The sequence below is a fragment of the Temnothorax nylanderi genome, unplaced genomic scaffold (genome assembly GCF_030848795.1).
Source record: "Temnothorax nylanderi isolate EJ_2023f unplaced genomic scaffold, tnyl_v1.0 TNYL_tig0036_pilon, whole genome shotgun sequence".
Classification (NCBI taxonomy): Eukaryota; Metazoa; Arthropoda; class Insecta; order Hymenoptera; family Formicidae; genus Temnothorax; species Temnothorax nylanderi.
Genome location: NW_027249098.1, coordinates 1,012,281 through 1,031,843, shown reverse-complemented (window position 1 = coordinate 1,031,843; position 19,563 = coordinate 1,012,281). Strand labels below are relative to the sequence as shown.

Here is a 19,563-nt window from a genome sequence, read left to right as displayed (position 1 = left end):
GCCCGACGTGCACACTTACCCCTAGATACGTGAGAAATATCCTGATGATGACTGCATCACCAAACTTGCTTCCGACGAGCGGAGGGTAATCCTTTCACGTTTCTCGTCTGCAAGAAGAACAAACGTGACGCTCGTTGAGATGAGAGTTTTTCCCCCGTTTCTGGCGAAGAATTGAGATTAATATATATTCCGAAAGAAAGAATCGCCTTTCTCTACCGTCGGACCTTTAAGCCCGTTCGGTGCGTAATAAATTAAATTGGCAACGAGTTAGTCGGCAGCTCGACTCGATCAATTTACATCTTGCGGTGGAAGTGCGGACCGAGGGGCGATAAAGTAGATTTAGAATGACGTCGTTTTCATCGCTTTCTTACGTACGTTTTTACGGTCGCCATAAACGCCGCTTGCGGTTTTGCATTGAAACGCGCGAACGGGGGAATTGTCAGTTCACCTTCGCAAGGCGCGTATAGAGGCGAAAGTTAAAGAGATCCTACGAAACCGGGCACTCACCTGCAATTTTCGCAGTGAACATATGGAAAAAGAAAGAAAGAACTTAAGGTGCAGCTGATACAATTTTTACACAGCGGACGTCGTTACGACGTATAGGAGCTGATAAATATTTTATGTTTTGGTTTCGCGACTGATGACTTGTTTTTATAGATCGTATATTTTGTCAAACTACTTATAAAAAAAATATTACTTTTTCGATAAGAGATATTCGTGTCACGTACATACGTTGAGAGGCAAATTTTAGGGGTAAAAAGTACTCAACGAGAAAAGCTAGTGATAATTTCGGGAAAATTATATGACGATGTGATTGAACGACGACGCAATAAATTCCCATTTTAATTCCCATCCCAATTTTAATTAATAAATGTGACGTATATTTCGTCAAGCTGTTTTTAAAAAAAATATTACTTTCACGGCATGAAATATTTGTGCCAGGGTTAAAGACAGATCTTAGGGGTACAAAAGCACGATACACCAACGAGGGAAGCCGGTGATAACGTCTAGAGAATTAGGTATCAATGTGATTGAATGACAACATTACACAGTAAATTCCCAAATTTAATTAACAAATGTAGCGAGACTTTCGAGGTTGAATTACAACAGAAGGTGAAGATGGCATCTTCTCCCAGTGTGTCTAGAATTTCGTTTTCGAATTCACCCCAACGTGGCAACGGCTAGCCTTGGTGAGCCCGGGATCGTCTATCAATCCCTAGCTGACTACCCTTTCCTGTCACGCACACATACCTACTGTTCGGCCGCAAACCCTCGCGTACTCGATTATTTCAACGGTCTGTCACAAAATGACAGCAATATTCGACGCGACGGATTTGCGAGTTATTTCGGTCTGATATTGCGGTAGGTATTTACATAGTACATTCGCATGTCGAAATAAAACTTGAGAAAGGCGCGCTTTGCGCCTCTTCAGCCTCAGAATTTGCCTGCACCCTCGTAGGCGTCTTGGCGTATGAAATTACATCAATTTTAGGCGGAAAACTACACAAGGGAGTAATTAGTTGTTCCTTATAATTCACAGCGGACAGCAGCTCAGTATTTTTCGTCTCGTTAGATTCAATTTCGGCTGAATACCAAGTTAAATTATCCAGTATTATTTTTTGACACTAGAATTACTGACGATTATATGTAATTTCTACTATTTAAAAATACTGTATATATTTTTCTTCATAAAAAAAGATGAAAGGATAAAAGTAAATAAATAAATTCAATTATTTACATATTGTAAAGGTCATGAGAAAATTTGAAAATTTAAAAAAAATTATAAATCAGTCATTTTGATTATTTCATTAGTTCTAGTACAATAGTTCTAGTACAAAGTCGATTTACTCGTATATTTACGCTTTATACTCATCTTCTTTATAGATATATTATCCAGTCTAGGATCTCTGATCGTAGACTGGTACCGCAATCGACGAGGGACAACTGCAGGATCTCGAAGTCAGGCAGCGCGAAAACGCTGATCAGTCTCTTTTCAACACGGCTGACGAAGATAAAGAGGCGTTCTACGATAACGGCCATTTGGATACATGGTTTTGATGCCTTACATGAAACGTATACGACCATTACGATGAAAGAAATATCGATTCTACTTGGACCTACAATAGTGACTCATCGTGCCCGGAGACACGTAGAAATCTTTTTTCGTGGGTTCTCCTCGTCTCTCGTTATCGGCCCCATACTGAGACACGCGGCTTCTTAAGTTCTACTCCCCGTGGATCGAGCACATAATTCTCTCCGCTTTGGCCAAAGTAGCCCTACGTGCCACTCTCGGCGAGATCGAAAATCTTTTCGTGCGAAACACAAATACTACACGGATTCTCGCTGTTAGAACGTGTGATAAATAGCGAGCGTATGACACGTGTATAAGTTAAAATATCTAAAAATTATTTTTTTTAGAGTCAATTGCATATTATCATTACCATTAATTTTTTGCAAACTGTTTCTGTTATTTTATTATATTTCGTTCTCTTTCAGTTGCGGCTAATTGTGAAATACAAAAAATATATATAAAGAGAGGTAAAATTAAACTAAAAAAAAGGAGATAAATTTATATGTTATGGTCAAAGCCCGAAACGCGGCATTTCTGGGATGGACTGGTCAATTCTGTAAAATAACTAGTCAATCCTGCGGAATGACTAAGCGTCTTAAAGCAGTTTCTAGGGATAGGCTGGGAGTTAGATTAGTATTTTTATGCGGGAGAGGGGCTTTCTCGCCTATTTGTGTACTGTCTATACACACATATCAGCAAACTACTACAAAACTTTGACCAAGACGCTTGGCCGTTCGGCAGAATTGATTAGTCAATCCTAGGATTGCCCGCGTTTCGGGCTACGACCATAACATATAAACTTATATTTCAAAATAAATATTTCCTTTAAGTAACGTACTTTCTAAACAATTTTTAAATCTGTTAAATTTTGTATGAAGAAAAATGGTAGAAAAATTTAAAAAGATAGTATGAGCCATAAACATCTCGAGAGTTTACAAATGGGGGGCGTCTAGGGATGTCAGAAACATAAACGCACCACTATCACCCCTTCTCTTCATCATCTTATTTCCAACTTTCTCCATTTACGTCATAGTTAGAGCCGCGACTTAGAAAGGGACGTGAAACGCTGGAATTAGCTAATATTCCGAGTTAGAAACTTGCTGGGATTAGTTGATCAAGGCTATCACAGGGGTAGCTGACCCTTTTGTGGAACGCAAGTCGGAATGTGGAAAGTTCGACGGTGGATCATCGAAGAATCTCATGGAAAGCTGCCCTACGCAATTTACCATGCCGATACAGGATGATCCTCTCTCCATGGTCGTTGAGCGTAGGTGGTTACAAGCCATAAATCTCAATCCTTCGTAGTGTAGGGTAACGACGTCTAGCTGTCCAAGTAGCCCAGACGAACATCATTTCGTTCCCCACCTCTCTCATTGTAAAAGTTATCGTGTGTCGCGCGATTAAAGTAGATTGCAAGGGCGATCAAACTCGATTGTTAAAGTCTAACACCCTGCGTAAAGTTTTTATCGCAAAACGTCCCGCGCGCGAAATGACACGTTAATTACACGGTTAGGCGGAATTTCGGGACTTTTAATCGAGATGAGTTTCTTTACAACGATTTTGACGCATTAATTTCCGAGGTAAAATTGTCTTTTTGCCCTTAGCAGAATGAGAAGGCCACCTATAACTTTGGCATATAACTTGAAGGGTATAACTTGAAATTTATATATATTTTCTTCTGGAACGAATTCTCTTGAAATGACATACATTTTATTTCAGAACGGATCCTTGAAATTACATTTTATTCCGGAGCAAAAAAAAATATCTCATACAGTATTCAGCCTTCGATTATCTTACTCATCTACTTTTATATGTATGCGGACCATCTAAAAAAAAGATAGAGATTGCCTTTGAACTTTAGAATCAGAGAGAGAGAGACGAGGAGAGAGAGAGAGTTCTCTATTTTTCCATTTTTAAAATTTTTTAACTATAAAAAAATGTTACCCTTCAATACCTACTCTATTTAAACTACGGATTGGTCACTTAGGACATAATCGCGGAAATTGGAACCAACTACTATGTCGCAAAGCATTCTGCGTAATGAACTCTGTCTAGGAGAGATCTAATTATCATTCTCCCATACTATTTCGCAAGTTTATCCGCGACGCTCTCCGTGATGCGAGGCACTCCCGAGCGTTTCCCAGGCCAGACTGTGGGCGCCGAGCGTATGAATATCAGATAAGAGCTCGCGCCGTGGACGAGCGAGTGCAGACGAGGCGATTAGATTAAGGTTTAGTATATTTATAGAACTCGCGGTTCGCGTTGTGATTAGCGTCATCTTGTTATCCCGGCACTTCGTACCGTCATCTCATTAATTTCGCCTCGTCGCCGCCGCCACCGATGCCGTTGAGATAAATCCGCACCGATTTTTAGCCGCTCTTGCGTTTTCGCATCTCGGCGAAGGGGACATGTATCTGATCTTTTAACTCCGTACGAGTTTATCTGATTTTACGATCTTCCGGGGGCACTTCCGTATTTCCGACGGTATCGCTGAACATTTCCGCGAGAACCTTAATATCACCAGGAGTGTCGTCCTTTCTTCTTTCTTTCTTTCTTCTCCTCCGTGTCGTTTTTCTTGCGAACCTCTGGAGCCGGAGCGCGACGCATGCGTCAGATGGTCGGAACCGTTTGACTCGTGCACTGGCGAAAATTCTCCAGTTGGCGCCGCGACGCGCTCGAAGGAGCTCTCGTTCGTTCGACGAGTATCCCGGGGAAGCGACGACGAACCTGTCGCCTAGTCCCGTCAGTCACGGGGGAAAAAGAAGGGAAAGGTTCTCCAGGAGAAGAGCGAAAGAGAGTACGCGAGAAATTGTTTCCCTCCCCTTTCCGGAAATAGCGCGTGCGATTCAATCGCGAGAGATGCTACAATGCAACCGACACGCATCGCGAGGTAATTATGGCATAATTATTGTTCGGGCCGTTCCGATTCGCCAAATCAATCGAGACGACCCGGACTACAGTTCGGCACGTGTTTTCCAATCGTCGGCGCGCGAAACAATATGCACATCGTATGCACAGCGTGCGTTTTGCCGCAAAAAGCGATGCAATTTGCCGCAGAGAATGCATGTTAAGCACTTCGCCCTAATTGATGAGTGAAGATTACAGACAATCAATTAATAATGTAGGTTATTAATTAGCAAGCTGCAAGAAAGAGCTTAATTTATGGTTAATTTATTGTTCGTATTAGTGCATGTTTTCTTTCTCGTTCCTTAATTAGGATGATTAAAGACAAACGTGTTAAAAAATTACGATGCGACAACCGTCAGTTAATATCCATTTAATCACATGCCCTTTGTTCCGAATATATATATATATACGACGATTATTTGTCTCCTGTCATGTAAAAATTCCCGCGGGGACAATTCCATTATCTAAGACCGTCGTCGTCGTCTCGCTTCTATTTTAAACAGATTAATTCGAGTACTACAACGCCCTGTTTCGTCACAGTTTTAATAAATCGAACGAGAAACCCATTGAAAATATTCGGGCACAGCGCGGAATTTAATTAGCTCTCAACGCGCGTTATTACAAACGACCGCGGCTTGAAATTAATGTTTTAGCCGATGTAAAATATTTAAAGGATTACCTCTCCGCACCACGATTGTGTGTCATGTAGCGGGCAAGCGGGTACATGACGCAAATTAAAACGTAACGCGGCTCTCAACGTATGCGGCAGGTCACACGCGTCCGAATATTCGCGCCGGTGCGGCGCATCCCGCGCCAGCGCGAATATTTATCGTCGTAAAGGAGATTTGCGCGTAAAAATGCATAGCGGCGGTTACTAGAGAGACGTGCGTTGCATCGATGATGCCGCGTAAAATTAGATTCGGCTAAAAGCGCGCCCGACTTTCGCCGAAAATCACTTGTAATGAAATTGCGTGTGTATATATATATATATTTAAAATATAATTTAACCACTTGATGTGGTCGCATATAGTTTGAAAATAAAGTTCGACTATCATTCAGCATTGAAGATTGCATGACACAATAAAGTCCATTTTTCTTCATTGATTGACATATCACGATGACAGTTGGGGCGTTGATGTAATAATTGCGTTCCGTAAAGATTGTTAGTGACAATTTACGCTTTATTTGTGCTTTTTCACTTTACGAAGAGAATGCAGTGAAATGTGCACGCTATCTTTTGGCACGCAGAAATGTAACGAACAATTTAGGGATTTAATTTATTGTTCCATTTAAAGATTGAATCCGTTTTCTATGCGTCATTTATTCTGTATCGATTTAAATGCACAATTTCCGGAATGGGGTTGTACATTAGGCTACGCGAAAGAGTAGGTATTCGATTCCGGAGCGCTATTGTACTTCGTTTTAAGTCGAAGCTCTTCACGAACGATCGAACAGGGACGAAAGAATTTGGGTGATGAATGAAGATTGTTGTCTGGAATAGAGCGAAGAGGGGTCAGGTCGGTATTGCATGTTTCGAAGAGGATTTTCTCGAGTGCGCTGGCGAGGGGAGATCCTTGTCAGCGCAAGTGCCTCTATTTCGCCAAGTTAAAAAGGAGTTCGCTAGCTTGTCCGTATCATTTGCTGTCCTCGGACGACGATATTTCGAACCCCGTACCATATGAGCTCGCTCGAGGGATGAGACCGCCCGAGAGCGTTCATTTACCAGATACTCGTAAAATATAACGAAGAATGCATGCATCATATTTACTGTTCTAAACGCGGTCCGATGGTAATATCGAGTACACGGTCGTCATACTAAACGGATAAATGACGAAAACCGTGGCACACGGATATTGTATACTTGGAGTTACCTTTAATGCGAACGAATGCACAAATTTATGTAGCACACACCGACACATTTATGCAGTACACTAATACTACCCAGGCTTCAGCTTCGTTCAGCTTGCAGTTATCATCACAATGTTCCGCGTGCTTTCCGATCTCTCGGAAAGCACGACTCGTGTATGGAGGCCAGCGCTTGTGCACGTACGTGCATACAATAGCGGCATAATAGCGCGGACGAACGATAAGCTAATAAAGTCGGGGTCGGCGCTCGTTAACGTCCCTTTTTTATCGCGAGAACGTGCCCCGCCGAGAGCGTAATTATTACTATCGTGGCGGCGAGACGATTTAATCGTGGCGTCACACTGCAACTTGGACAATCTTACGAGCCGTTCCAATCCTCTCCTGTGTTTCCGTCTGTTCCTCTCTGTACCCCCCGTGCCGGACTCGCGTTTACGTCTATTCGGAATCCAGCCACGACTCGCGCGGTGGACGAGAAAAAAATTTTTTTTCTCCCCATTTGGTTCTCGCGTCGAACTTAAATTAAAAATGTTGGCAGGTGCGACGTGACGCGAATGAATCCCGCTATACATACACAAATGCGTCAACATGTATTATCTCGATCTGAATAACGACAGACGTTACCGGCAATATTTATACGGTCGAGAAAAAAAAAAAGAGAAAGAGGTAGAGAGAATAAAGAGTGAGAAAGAAGACATAATAGAAATTCATAACGCTGTCGATGTCGGGGAGCTCCAAGTACGATATCGTGTGCTGAAGAAAAAGGCGGGGAAGCAATAAGGGTTGATTAGATGCCTGGCGGGGGGTTATAATATCTCCGTTCAACGTGACATTATTAATGCATTAAAGACATCGATGAAGAGGTTGAATGTAACAAAAAAGTCAGTGTGGCGACTGAGAACTTTTTTCCACGAAATGTTATAATTTCTCTACAAGTTTTTTTACTTTGTAAGTTATATTAGCTAATTTCGCATTGAATAAATTTCTGTCATTTTATTCACCTGTTTTATCGTTCTGTTGTATTTTATAATCCTTTGTCCATTTTTTCTTTCTTATACAAATATTAACAATTTAATTAAATAACGAATGTAGAACAGAGAATAAAAAGAAATCCAGTTTTATACATTTTAATTCTGATTGAAGAATTAAAGTCTTTAACTTTACGTGGCTTTTAAAATTTACTACAAAGGTAAACGACTACAGAAAGAAATTTTAAAACCAATTTCTTTTTTAGATAATATAGAATACACGAAAACAAAATTAATTCCTATCAATTATTAAAGTTGTTTCTTTTTGCGAAGTTAAGATTCTGTTCTTTTTTTTTATTTTGGTATTTAAAATATTAAATTTATTCAATCTGAATTCTGTAACAGATCGATATATATATCTTATCAGTTTGGTAACAACTGTGGTTAGTATTGCGCAACTGGTGCGCGAAATTGTCTTCTCTCGCAAAATCGGGATTCCCCAGACACCTTTTATCAGCGTGAAAAACATTCGTCGTTGTGAAAGCTCACGTAATCACGTTTTAGCCACCATTGAGGATAATTGCTTGGAGCTCTCTAAGCAGATCTAATAAGAAATTCCCGGAGCGCGCCGACCTTGCGTAGCTAATTAAAAACTAAATTTGCTGAAATTTCCCCGCGCCAGCCGGAGTCTTTGCGGACGGTCGTATTCTTGTACGAAATGGAAATGAAAATTCCCCAATTTCCCCCGGTCGGAATCTCAACGTCGCAAATATTTCTTATGGAATCTTCGAACGGAACGACCTCATGATAATTCCAGCAACGAGAAATAATTATACATATAAAAAATTAGGATCTACATTGGTACTATACAGAACGTGGAATTTCGTAAAAAAATTATTCAATGGATCTTGTGTCATGTAACAACCTTTCCCCATTTACAATATAATTCAATTCGCGGACAGATATGATATATGACACGTATATTTTACGATACACGGAAGCGACATTTTAAAAGGCCTCCCCCTCAAAAAAATAATTTAGTTTTACATTCGGCACAGATGCGATGAATAGCAGATGTCTTCCGCTGGAAGATGATATTCCGCGGTAAATATACGAGGATGGAGATCGGAGCAGGTGGAACGCCAGGCATCCGATTGATATCCTCGATTCGCGCGGAGGGACAGGATCGAGGAGGGAATGAGAAAACGGTACCTAGCGTGGAATCTCAAAGCACGGGGAATAAAATCAGCGCCGGGCTACTGCCGCGCGAAAATGCGACTCGCATTCGATTTTTATCACGGCGACCCGAATGTCGATCGATTGAGTTCGAATGTCTTTTCGACGAACGATAGTCCGGATTTAGATCTCAAGATGTTCTGAGAATCGGTCGGGCTCGAGATGACCGATTTGGAATGCCTCAGCGTGATGGCCGAACGGCTCGTAATAACGTTTCGACCGAATCTTCTCTCCCCGGCGAATCGTCATCATTATTTCACCCGGTTTCCAGGTCGCTCGTACAAACACGTGATCCCTCTTGAGTTAAGGCATTATCTCTGTGATCATTGGATGTGGAAAGCAATATTCGACGGATATTAGTAACAATACTTCTAGCGAATATTAAAAAAAATACTAGCTAATACTAGCTTCTAATTTCTTTTTACGCATTTTGCGTAAATTCTCAATTTCACGCGGCACTTCTCAATCAACAATTCACTCGTTTTCGAGCCACGCGCAATTCTTTCTTCGGATAATTCTATGCTTGAAACTTCTGAGGGATATGGGGAGCAAATATTGCGAAAAATGTGACCGCCGTAGCTCACGAGTTCTCGCAAAATGGTAGTCTCCCTCGTTGTTACTCGTACAGTGCGTTGCTCGTATAAAGCATCAACTATGCATTACTCGTTATCATGAAGATGCTTTTTTGGACTAAGGGGATGAGTAACGAACTTCAATGGGGGTGAGATGAAGAAAGCTTGGCCTCGCCGAAGCTTTATTAATCTCAAAATGCTACCGTATTTAACTTTCCGTGTAACAACAGCATTCTACGGTTGAAAAACGTGAAAGAATCTGATTGAATGTTTCTTTATAAAACCTATATATAAATTAACGTCAAAAAAGGGTTTTTGTAATTCAGCGTTTTCTCCGCATCTCAATGTGTATATTACTAGTTCAAGACCGTCCAATACAATGTCCCCAATACGTGTTCCCGATAGCGGCTTTTAGAATCCATTTATGTCATTTTAACGCTCGCAAGACGGCATCGCTACAATCAGGACGGCAGACGGGCAATAAATTTCATCGCTTTGATGGTAAACCCGCCAGCCGCCGATAATTTTCAACCCCATGTCGCTGTTGAGGTTGGCTCGGAAGTATGACACCATCGGCGGGCTTCTAATTGTAAACAAAACCACCAAGCTATAAATTTGTTTAATTAACACGGCCATGTGACGGTTTAGCTCGCACACATACTCCCTCCTTCTATATCTACCTAGTCTCCTTCCTCCCTCTCTTGTCGCGCTCTCTCGTACTCTTTCTCTTTCCCGCTCTCTATTCGTCTTTCATCTGATAAAACATACGTGCGGCGGTTCGTTCGTGGAGACTTTACCGTTCTCAAACCGACTGACACATCAACCCGCTAACGTGTATTTGTTAAATTGATTGGAACGCGATGACAAAGTGTCGCAAATCGTGTCGATTTAACTTTGTAAATAGCCTGCCGAAATTGATGCGATAGCCCCGAATAATACCGAGAAAACGTAATAACGACCCCGAGCACGTTATATTTCAATAATACGGTACATCTGTTTAAAGAAAGGGAACACTCGGGAGCTTCCTCCCTTTGGGAAAATGAAACTTTACGGCTAAACAAGCGGCAGAAGGAAAAAGAAATAAAGGATCCTTGAAACATAAGTACGCCTGTTGAATAGACATCGCCCTTTGGAAAAAAATTCCGCTCTTGGATTCCTCTCACTTCTTTACGTTCGAAACTTCGTTTCGAGACGAAAAGGAACGAAGTTGTATTACGGGTAAAATAACGCCCTCGAGAGCGCCTTGTTTCCATTATCCGAACGTTTCTTAAATATGCACGGAAAGTTACGGAAAATTAAAGATTTGTTTTCATGCGCCGGGCATAATGTGACGCCGATAAAACTCGGACGACCGAGCGTCGTCTGAAGATGAAAATTCTCGACGTCGTTGCCGTCGCCGACGCCATCGCCATCGCCACCGCCTCCCTTATTTCGTAAACGTCGCGCTATTTGCCCGGCATTGAAAATTCACCGTTTGCAAGCAACAGCCGGTTTGTCCGACGGTTAAATCGGTTGCCCGATCTCCCCCCGGGCTTGATAAGGATTTTCGCTCTTTCCTCTCCTCTTTACCCTCTTTCTCTCCTCCGGGCGTTGGGCGCCCTCGCGAAAATGAGCGCGTCCTTAGCGCCGCCGGCGGGAACGATTCGTTCGTTCAAATGCTCTTAGCATGCAAAACAAAGGGCCAACTTCGTTTCTCCCACCCTGCAGCGCAATTAGTTCCGCGACGAGGAAGTTGTAATCGCGTTCTCGGCTGTTTGCGAGTTTTGTCCGGGGCCGGCGTAAGTTTTTCCCCGGGATTTGCGGCGCCGCCGCGCCGACCGGGGTATCTCGGCGCACCCTCCCGCTTCTATTTCTCGTCCTCGTGCGAGTAACGCTCTCATTTTCGAGGCAGGATTATTCTCTGCCGCACGACGCCGGCGACATGGTCGGGATAGTATCTCTACCCGCGCGAAAGCTACTCCGGGTCGCGAACTTTCGCGGTAACCAGCCGATAATCACTAAGAAACACAAATTTCTCAAATTTCTTCATTATACCGCCTCCCTCCTCTCTCTCTCTCTCTCTCTCTCTCTTTTTTTTCGCAAACTCGTGATCGAATTACTTCCTCCACGGTGTTGCATCCTCCAGACTTTGCTCGTTAACGGTTCAACGACGGCGATTGGAAGCACATTTTTCTTTTAATTAGCGCTATATAATCTTAATTATACCGTTTATGAATTATCATTATCTATATTCAAAGATGTTATAACTTTAGGAATTTTTAAATAAATGCTTATGATTATATTCTTATAATTAGATCATAACTATTTATATTTTAGTTTTCAAAATGTATGTTGCTTTTCCTTTTGATAAAGGAGAAAGTTTTTTAATTTTTCATGTAGGATCCCGTTTTGTTTTAATATCCTAAATTTGTTTATTTAGCCTATTTGGAAATATTTGAATCTCATTATAGTAAATGTGACAAGAGACATGCTATCTAAGTTTCCATCGAACAAAATCTCATATTTTAGAACCAATTCCTGAGAATAGAGAGCAGAAAATTCCAATTGCAGCTTTATCAGATTAAGACGCCGACGTTCACGCGCTCGGACAATTTCAGCGTGAAAACCTGACCTCCCGCTTTAATCGGCGCGTCCGCGTCTCAGCCTCGGATGCAACGATTGTCACGACGTCTTAACCGTTTCCACGTCGCGTCGCTTCGTAGCCACCGTTTGCCGTGACGCGTAATCATCCTCCAGTCTCTATCTGGCGCATTATCGATACAAGCGGAGGACAAGTGTTCTCGTTAATTAGCTTCAACGACTTTCCGGTCGACGAACCTCGAGTGAGTCGCGAAATCGCATGCGACGACGCAGCTGCACGCTCGCGAATCCGTCTCGGCGACGTCTTTGCCAATTACGGTCGCGAGGGATTTTACAAGGAATACCGATAGTCGCGATCTCTACGAGAATTAAAGAGCTAGTAATCGTTATGGGATATACAAGTATAGACGTTTCATGAATCTTGGCGCAATATTCAGCAAGAGCGTAGTTTTAAAACATTATGAAATTTATATTATGAAAAATTCAACTTGTTATCAGCATATTAGTGCATATATTATACTGAAATACCAAGTGTAAATCTGTTTAAAAAGACCTGAAAAAAGAATTTATAAGGATTGACCTTACTATAGCAAAATGTTAAATAAAAAATGTACAACAGTATCCAACCGCACTGATGGATTCTGTACAACCGAATGAAAGTACGTTGTCTCTGCTACTTTGGCGCGCATTACATTACTCGCGAGATCGAAAGCGATCCTTTGACAAAGCGACAAGGTGGCGGGTGGCGAGAGAGGCGAAGAAAGGATATCATTATTTGATCGACGCAAGCTCGAACACTCCGCTGCGCAGAGGAGAGATTTTACGATGCGTCTGATATAAAAGAAGATCTCGTTATCCCGTTATCCCCGGTTACTATCGGCGACATAATCTTTTCTTCGCTCCCGCCAGCATCACGGTATAAAGTATCACGCGTGATATGGCGTCGTCCATTTCCACATGTCAGACCCAGTGCCCTGTCCATCCCTCTCTTCCGTGCTCATCTCGAGAAAGTGGGACTGTCGCACGTACGATGAAATCGCCAAGTTTTCGCCAGGTAAGGCCGTCGTGAAAACTCGCGTCCGCGATATATTCAGGAAGTATCCCTCCCCTTCTTTCGAATTCCCTTGACGGATATAACGATCTATGACATTGATAACCGTCATTCTCTCTCGTCGCAATCGTTATCGATGAGTGGCGGAGAGTCATGTCGTGAAAGCGCGTTTCGCCGGAGAAAGAGAAGAGACGAAGGATCGTTATTCCCGATTTAACCTGGTTAAGCCTCTTGACTATTACTCCTCTCTGTGCGTGCAAGGCGATTATTATGTAACGATGACGAGATGATGAGATTACGAGGGTCCTACCTCTCGCGTAAACCTATTTCCATTTGCTGAGTAAACGAGCACGAGCGACGCTTTATGCGTTGACATCGGTTTTAATTATGCTATCGATAGCTCGATAAACACCTGCTAAAATATTTTTCCCATATTCCAGCCGCGTCGACCTAATTTCGCTACCGGTGGTAAAGTTTAATTACCACCCGAGAGAGCAGGCAGTTTGAAGGAAATAACGATTAGATAATTTGTTTTTCCAGGGAAAGAGAGAGAGAGAAAGTATTTGATATGTAAAGTATTCATAATTAGATATTTAATATGTATGAAATAAAAAAAGTTTTAATAAATTTTGAAATAAAAAAGACTTAATATAAAATAAAGTTTCAGTGTTAACGTCTGCGCTGTACCGAAATCAAGAATCTAAGGGGAAAAGTAATAAATAATCGTAATTAACAGACATTTCGATATATGTATACACGGGAATAAATTAAATTTCATCCGCACACGGATTTCTCCGTCGTCTCGCGTACCTTGCGTGATAAATTTTCCATCCTCGAGACTCCCTGGTACATCGTTCCTCAACTAGCGGAAGATAAATCTCGATCTTTTGTAACACGCGATGTCGCGGTTTATTCATATCACATCGGAGCCAAGCTTTTAGTTTTCAATTATCCGCGACGCCTGTCTGGTCGTTCCACCGAAAGAAACAGCGCGAGAGAGGACGCGCTATCATCGGCGTGGACAGCTTTGTTATAAGCAGGCTTTGCCAAGTTTCTCACGATAAACTTCGGTCTAGTATGAGCTTTATGTCGCCTCAAACGACCGTATAAAAGTAATGACGGTACAAGGAAATAAGAGTTGAACGGACTAACGTCAGAGATTTGTAACAAGCTGCGTGTTTTGATTATACACACAAACACACACATATTTCTTAATTAACCAGTTGTTGGTCTCGCGAGTTTCGTATGTCTTACTATGTAGGCCACACACAAGCAGAATTTTAATTATCACGTAGAATGATATAAATACTGTGCAATATGATTAAATAAGAATTACATTCAATACATTCTAGTCTTATGCACTTATATTGTTATCTAGCTATTCATGCCATTCAAAATTTTATATTAAATGGTATTTATTTTTTCTAACAGTTTTAAAAATGTTTGATAACGCTAGTCACGGATGATTATCATGATAGTCAACATGTTAAATAATTATTTACATGCAATTGAACATCACATTTGCCAGATTAAAGCTGCCGTTGACGTACAAATTGTTTTTATTACTTTCTAAACATCAAGTATCACTTGATAAGATAAAAATGGGGTACGTAGCATCGAGGCACTTATTGAAATCACTTTGAATCGCCGAGAGTTTAAGATCAAACACCCTCTACGAGAGAGCATGGAAGGGAGGAGGGTACGAGGAGAGAAGTTTGCAGAGAAAAATGGAGCAAAGTTTCGCGCGGAGAAGCTCGCTAGCGGCTGAGAGTGTTGAAAACTGTGTAGGACCTATGCTAACCCACCGAGTGGCGCAAAGACGCGTTGTAAGCGTAAAATCGGCTCTGCTCATTTTCCTGTGCCCCTCACATTGTGCCCTTCCCTCCCCCCACAATGCATACCGACGATTCGGGAGGCGGTCCTCAGTGACGTCCCCGGCGCGGCGGAAGGCGAATGCATAATGCTTGGCATGCCCGAGTTTCCTTCTTCGTCGTTGCGTATTTTAAGTCGCAGCTGCTGCATGGGTTGAGGGAGGGCACGGGGAGGGGGAGGCGAACGAGAAAAGGGGCTAGAGAGGCTCCCTCGGTGCAAAACTTGCGGGAGTTTGTCACCCCATCACGAAACACGCTCGCGCACGTGGTCGAGGAAATTGCAAAGTTTCCTACGGGACTTTTGCGCCACGTGTCAATTCCACAACGCGGTTGCTTCCCGCCGACACCCCCTTTTTCCTCTTACGCTTCCCGTTGTATGTTATGCCAAAATATTAACACATTCGCACAAATGTCGATTCCCGCATTTCCGCGTGTCTCTCGTATTTTTCTGAGCCATCCAAACGATAAATAAAAGCAGCTTCTTTGAAATTTCGAGATGTTTGTTAAGATTCTATAATAATTCAGTGTGCACATCTTGATCCCTTCGCTAACACTCTTAGGTAACTTAGGTACACTTAGGTAATAACCACTGGCTTTGCAACGTGATCGACGAAGAAATGAAAGAGAGAGAGGAAAAAAGTGCGAAGGGAAACAAAAAAAGAGGCTGCGAGGTGTCATTTACACGTGTCTATCCGTGCGAAATCATATCGATCACAGTTTCATGTTATTTCGTACCTAACTTTCTTTCTCTCGCACATAAAGTGCTGTACATTATTAATAAAGTTAAGTCAAGTTCAAAGAATCAGGAGAAAAAAATCGCGCGATCGACGGGAGACGATATCGTATACTGAATTACGCGAGAGAGACCTTCTCCATGGGAAAAAGTGCACTCGGTTTTATTTTTACATCCAGCCCTTCGACTCGCGAACTGATGTTTCACCGGAACAGCTCGTGATTTATCGCCGGAATATTTTTGCAATCCACGTGCCGGCCACGCGGACAACAACTGACGCGTGTGTACGCAACGCGGATCGAATTGCGATGTTTTAGCGTAACGATCGTGCGCGTCACTACGCGATATACTCCACGCGCCACCCACACGCTAGTTTTTGCCGTCCCGCGCATCCTTCGATGCTTTTATACAATTATTACGAACGCGACAATCATAGCCATCATAGGAACAATTTCCATCCGCGAGATCGTAAACGATTGAGCAGATAAAATTCGGCAAAAAGGAAACGTCGGTTTTCGCGTAAGCGATCGAGAATACCGGGATTTATCACGATTGAATCAAAAGAATAAAAATACGAATCAAAGGGATCAGTATTGCAAGTAAATTATGATGAAAAATGCTTTATTCGTCGAAAAAGAAACGGCCGATTTCTTTCAGTTGACAATAACCGGGAGCAATATCGATCTTTGCCAGTTGGGCGCGATGATCGTTCTGACTTGATTGGCAATAACGTGGATAGAGAGCGAAAGCGATTACAAGGGTGAAACTCGAAACGCTTGTCAGGCCACAGACTCGCTCAATCTCATCAGCACGCAAAAAAGTTCTCGCTCTTTCTTTCTCTCCGCCCGTCATCGACTTTTTCTTGATTCTCCGTCAAACAACTCGATTATGGAAACGCCGCTCTTCTCAACCTTAAACGGGCACATGTATATTTTTGTTCTACTAGTAAAAACATACCGGAGTACTATTAAAAATTCTAGCTAGTTTTTTTATACAGCTTGATTTGCATTAAGCGTTAAAGTAATAAAACTGACACATAAGTACTTTACTTAAAAAAAATAATAATAAATAAATTAATGTGATTTTTACTAGCATGATATTAGAATTTCAAGCATCTCTCATAAGCATAAGTTTTAGCAATTTTCATCACGCAGATTTCGCAAGACCATAAATTTTTTTAATATTTTCCTAACATTATGTTAACAATATTCAAATAGCATTCATACAATGTAAGTTGGTTTTTTGGCGCGGAATAATTCATCCTATCAACCCATTGATTACTCCACAGCTTCTGTTTCGCGCAAATCTCAAAGGCTAACGCGTTCGTAATTTACTTGTTAAAAATTTCGTCACGTTTCCGCAAGTTTCGAAAGCGATCTCATCTATCGTTCGGCCCTGTTCCATCAACTCTGAGCCCCGGGCGCAATTTGACGGTCTACCGATCGCGATTTTACAGCTTATACTCGAGAAGGAGAGTCCATTAAGTTGCGATCATCGTCTCGGTCGCGATTGCACGATCGCGGAGTGAAGAAGGACGTTGTGAAAGGTTCGCCGGGTTGGCGAGGCTAACATATCTCTCGATTAAGTGATCGATAAGCTATCCGTGAAGCGGCAGGAAGCACACGCGCGCTGTTGAGCTTACGATCTTAGAGGGGTGAACGCGCGTGTTCGCGTCGTGAAACGTTTACGAAGCAGAGCGTAAAACGCGCGGATTTACAGGACATTATCCCGAAGTCGGGATCGCAGATTAATCCCGGTGATCGCCGGTATACACGGAAGCTCGAGTAATCTCCGCGCGTTTCGAACGATCTGAGTTCTAGTTGCCATTCTTGCGTTTATTACGACAGGTGGCTGATTATTTCATTTAATGTCCCAGTTGACATCATTCTTTTCTACCTCACCAGATGCCTCTTGCAACGAATCGTTAGCTCTAATAAAGTTTTGCAAATTAGTTCGTTCTATCTGTGACAGATATTCGTAATAAACACGCAAACTGTCGTGAAAAACGCGCATTTTCCTTTATCGTCGAAACGGTATATGAAACAAAATGTTTTAAACAAAGTTTTTATGGTTATTTTATGTTTTCCATAACTGTATATTTAGATTTCTCTATCTTCACCCCCATGATATTTGACATGTAAAATTGAAAGATTGAGCAAATTAAATCTCAAACATCCGAATAGTCTGTACAATATCTAAAATACGATTTTACTTGAAAAATACGATATAATAAATGAATTCCAATTCATAAAATAACTGTAAATTAAAGATGTTTACTTTGATTCAGTCTCTGAATGCTTAGAGGAAATCTTAAGCCGCTCCTAATCCTAATTGCTTCGTGCGAGTCTAAATTTTCTGATTCTCAGCAGACTAATTTACGGTACGACAGTAAAGCAACTCCCTTACAGTTTCGTTTACGATCCTCGAGGGCTCTACAAGACGGCATGGCTTACTACGGGGAAGCAAAGAATAGGCTGCGGACAGCTATCTTCCGCCTTGGCACTTAGAAAAGAAAATATTTCTTTTCCGACACGACGATCGATTGCCAGTGATAACGATACCGTCACATAATTGCATCCACTTCGCGTTCAATAGCAACATCGTCGTGACACGTTTCGCAATGCTCCGAATATCTCGATACAAATATTTAGACGAAAGAGACAAAAGAGACTGACGCTGCGGCAAAAAGCTATCACACGCGAATAAGAAATTGAAGCGAATATTTTGTTTCCCGGCGTAGAAAATCGATTTGAGGTCTCCCGTACAACTCGCGTCGCCCGAAAACTTGGGGAATACTTTTTGCGGGTGAAGTTCCCGTGGAATCAGGCCAGGAACGTCATCGAAGCGAAACGCGATCGCCGAACTTCAAGTCTTGATCGCAAACTTTGCAAAAATGCACGGTGAATGTGCAAAGTGCACTTCGGTATTTCGTTCCGACGGCGGATCGGCAAATATACATGTATAGACAGATGCATTAGAGAACGCGTACAGACTGCATAAAGCGTTTCCGTTCGTGGAACTCTGATTTGCGCGAGGACGAGAGACGCGGGGATTATATTCGTTTTTGCGGACGACAGTTGCGCGACAGTTCCTCCTTCTTTAGGGAAGGGAAAATATCTCGCCACGGAAGGAATTGGCGGCGAGACGCGAAACGCCGAGAGCGTCTTGAATATAAACCGGCTGTGGGGTGTGATTCCGATGCGCGCTGCCTACGAGAAGGCGGTGGGCGGTGGTCGCGGAGGCTGGTGGTGAGGGGACAGGAAGTGCTATCCATTTTCGTTCGGAATCTGAAATTCAGTCGCGCTTCTTCAGCCGCGAAGTCTCAAAATCTGGAAGTGGAGGAGTCGACCTCTGAATCTAAATCCTCACGTTGCGCTACCGGTAACGATTTCCTTCCTGCGACGAGACGGGACGACGACGACGGCTCCGGATACCTTGGTCGCTCCTCCGCAAGGCAGAGCTACGAAAAATCACGCCCGCACGAATTCATTAGTGTCCTTTTCGCGACGGGATGTTCGATTTCATTTCCTTATCATACTCCGCATTTTCCCGACTTGGAAACATGGAATTCGCGCAGGGTACGTGACGAGGTAGACAAGCTTTTCAAATTTACTATATGCACAAAATCCATTTAATCCGTAATAAAGTATCATTGTGTAACAGGAATAGACTGCGCAATTCATTTTTCAGCCCTTACGCGCGTGTGCTGCT

General features: G+C 42.4%; 2 protein-coding genes across 4 annotated transcripts in view; one reads left to right on the top strand and one right to left on the bottom strand.

The window, feature by feature from the left end:
- The window catches only part of LOC139771176 (alpha-tocopherol transfer protein-like), a 106,328-nt gene that overhangs the window by 23,488 nt on the left and 63,277 nt on the right, over positions 1–19,563 (bottom strand). Inside the window, exon 3 of the mRNA XM_071703740.1 lies at positions 20–107. The gene's annotated coding sequence lies outside the window, so the exon portion shown is untranslated. The remainder of the gene's footprint in view (positions 1–19; positions 108–19,563) is intronic.
- LOC139771170 (probable G-protein coupled receptor B0563.6) overlaps positions 4,744–19,563 on the top strand; it is a 38,269-nt gene continuing 23,449 nt past the window's right edge. For 2 of the 3 annotated variants that reach the window (XM_071703732.1, XM_071703730.1), the window contains exon 1: positions 4,744–4,961. The gene's annotated coding sequence lies outside the window, so the exon portion shown is untranslated. Of the gene's footprint in view, positions 4,962–19,228; positions 19,443–19,563 lie in introns of those variants that run through there. The other variant, XM_071703731.1, reaches the window with a different exon arrangement.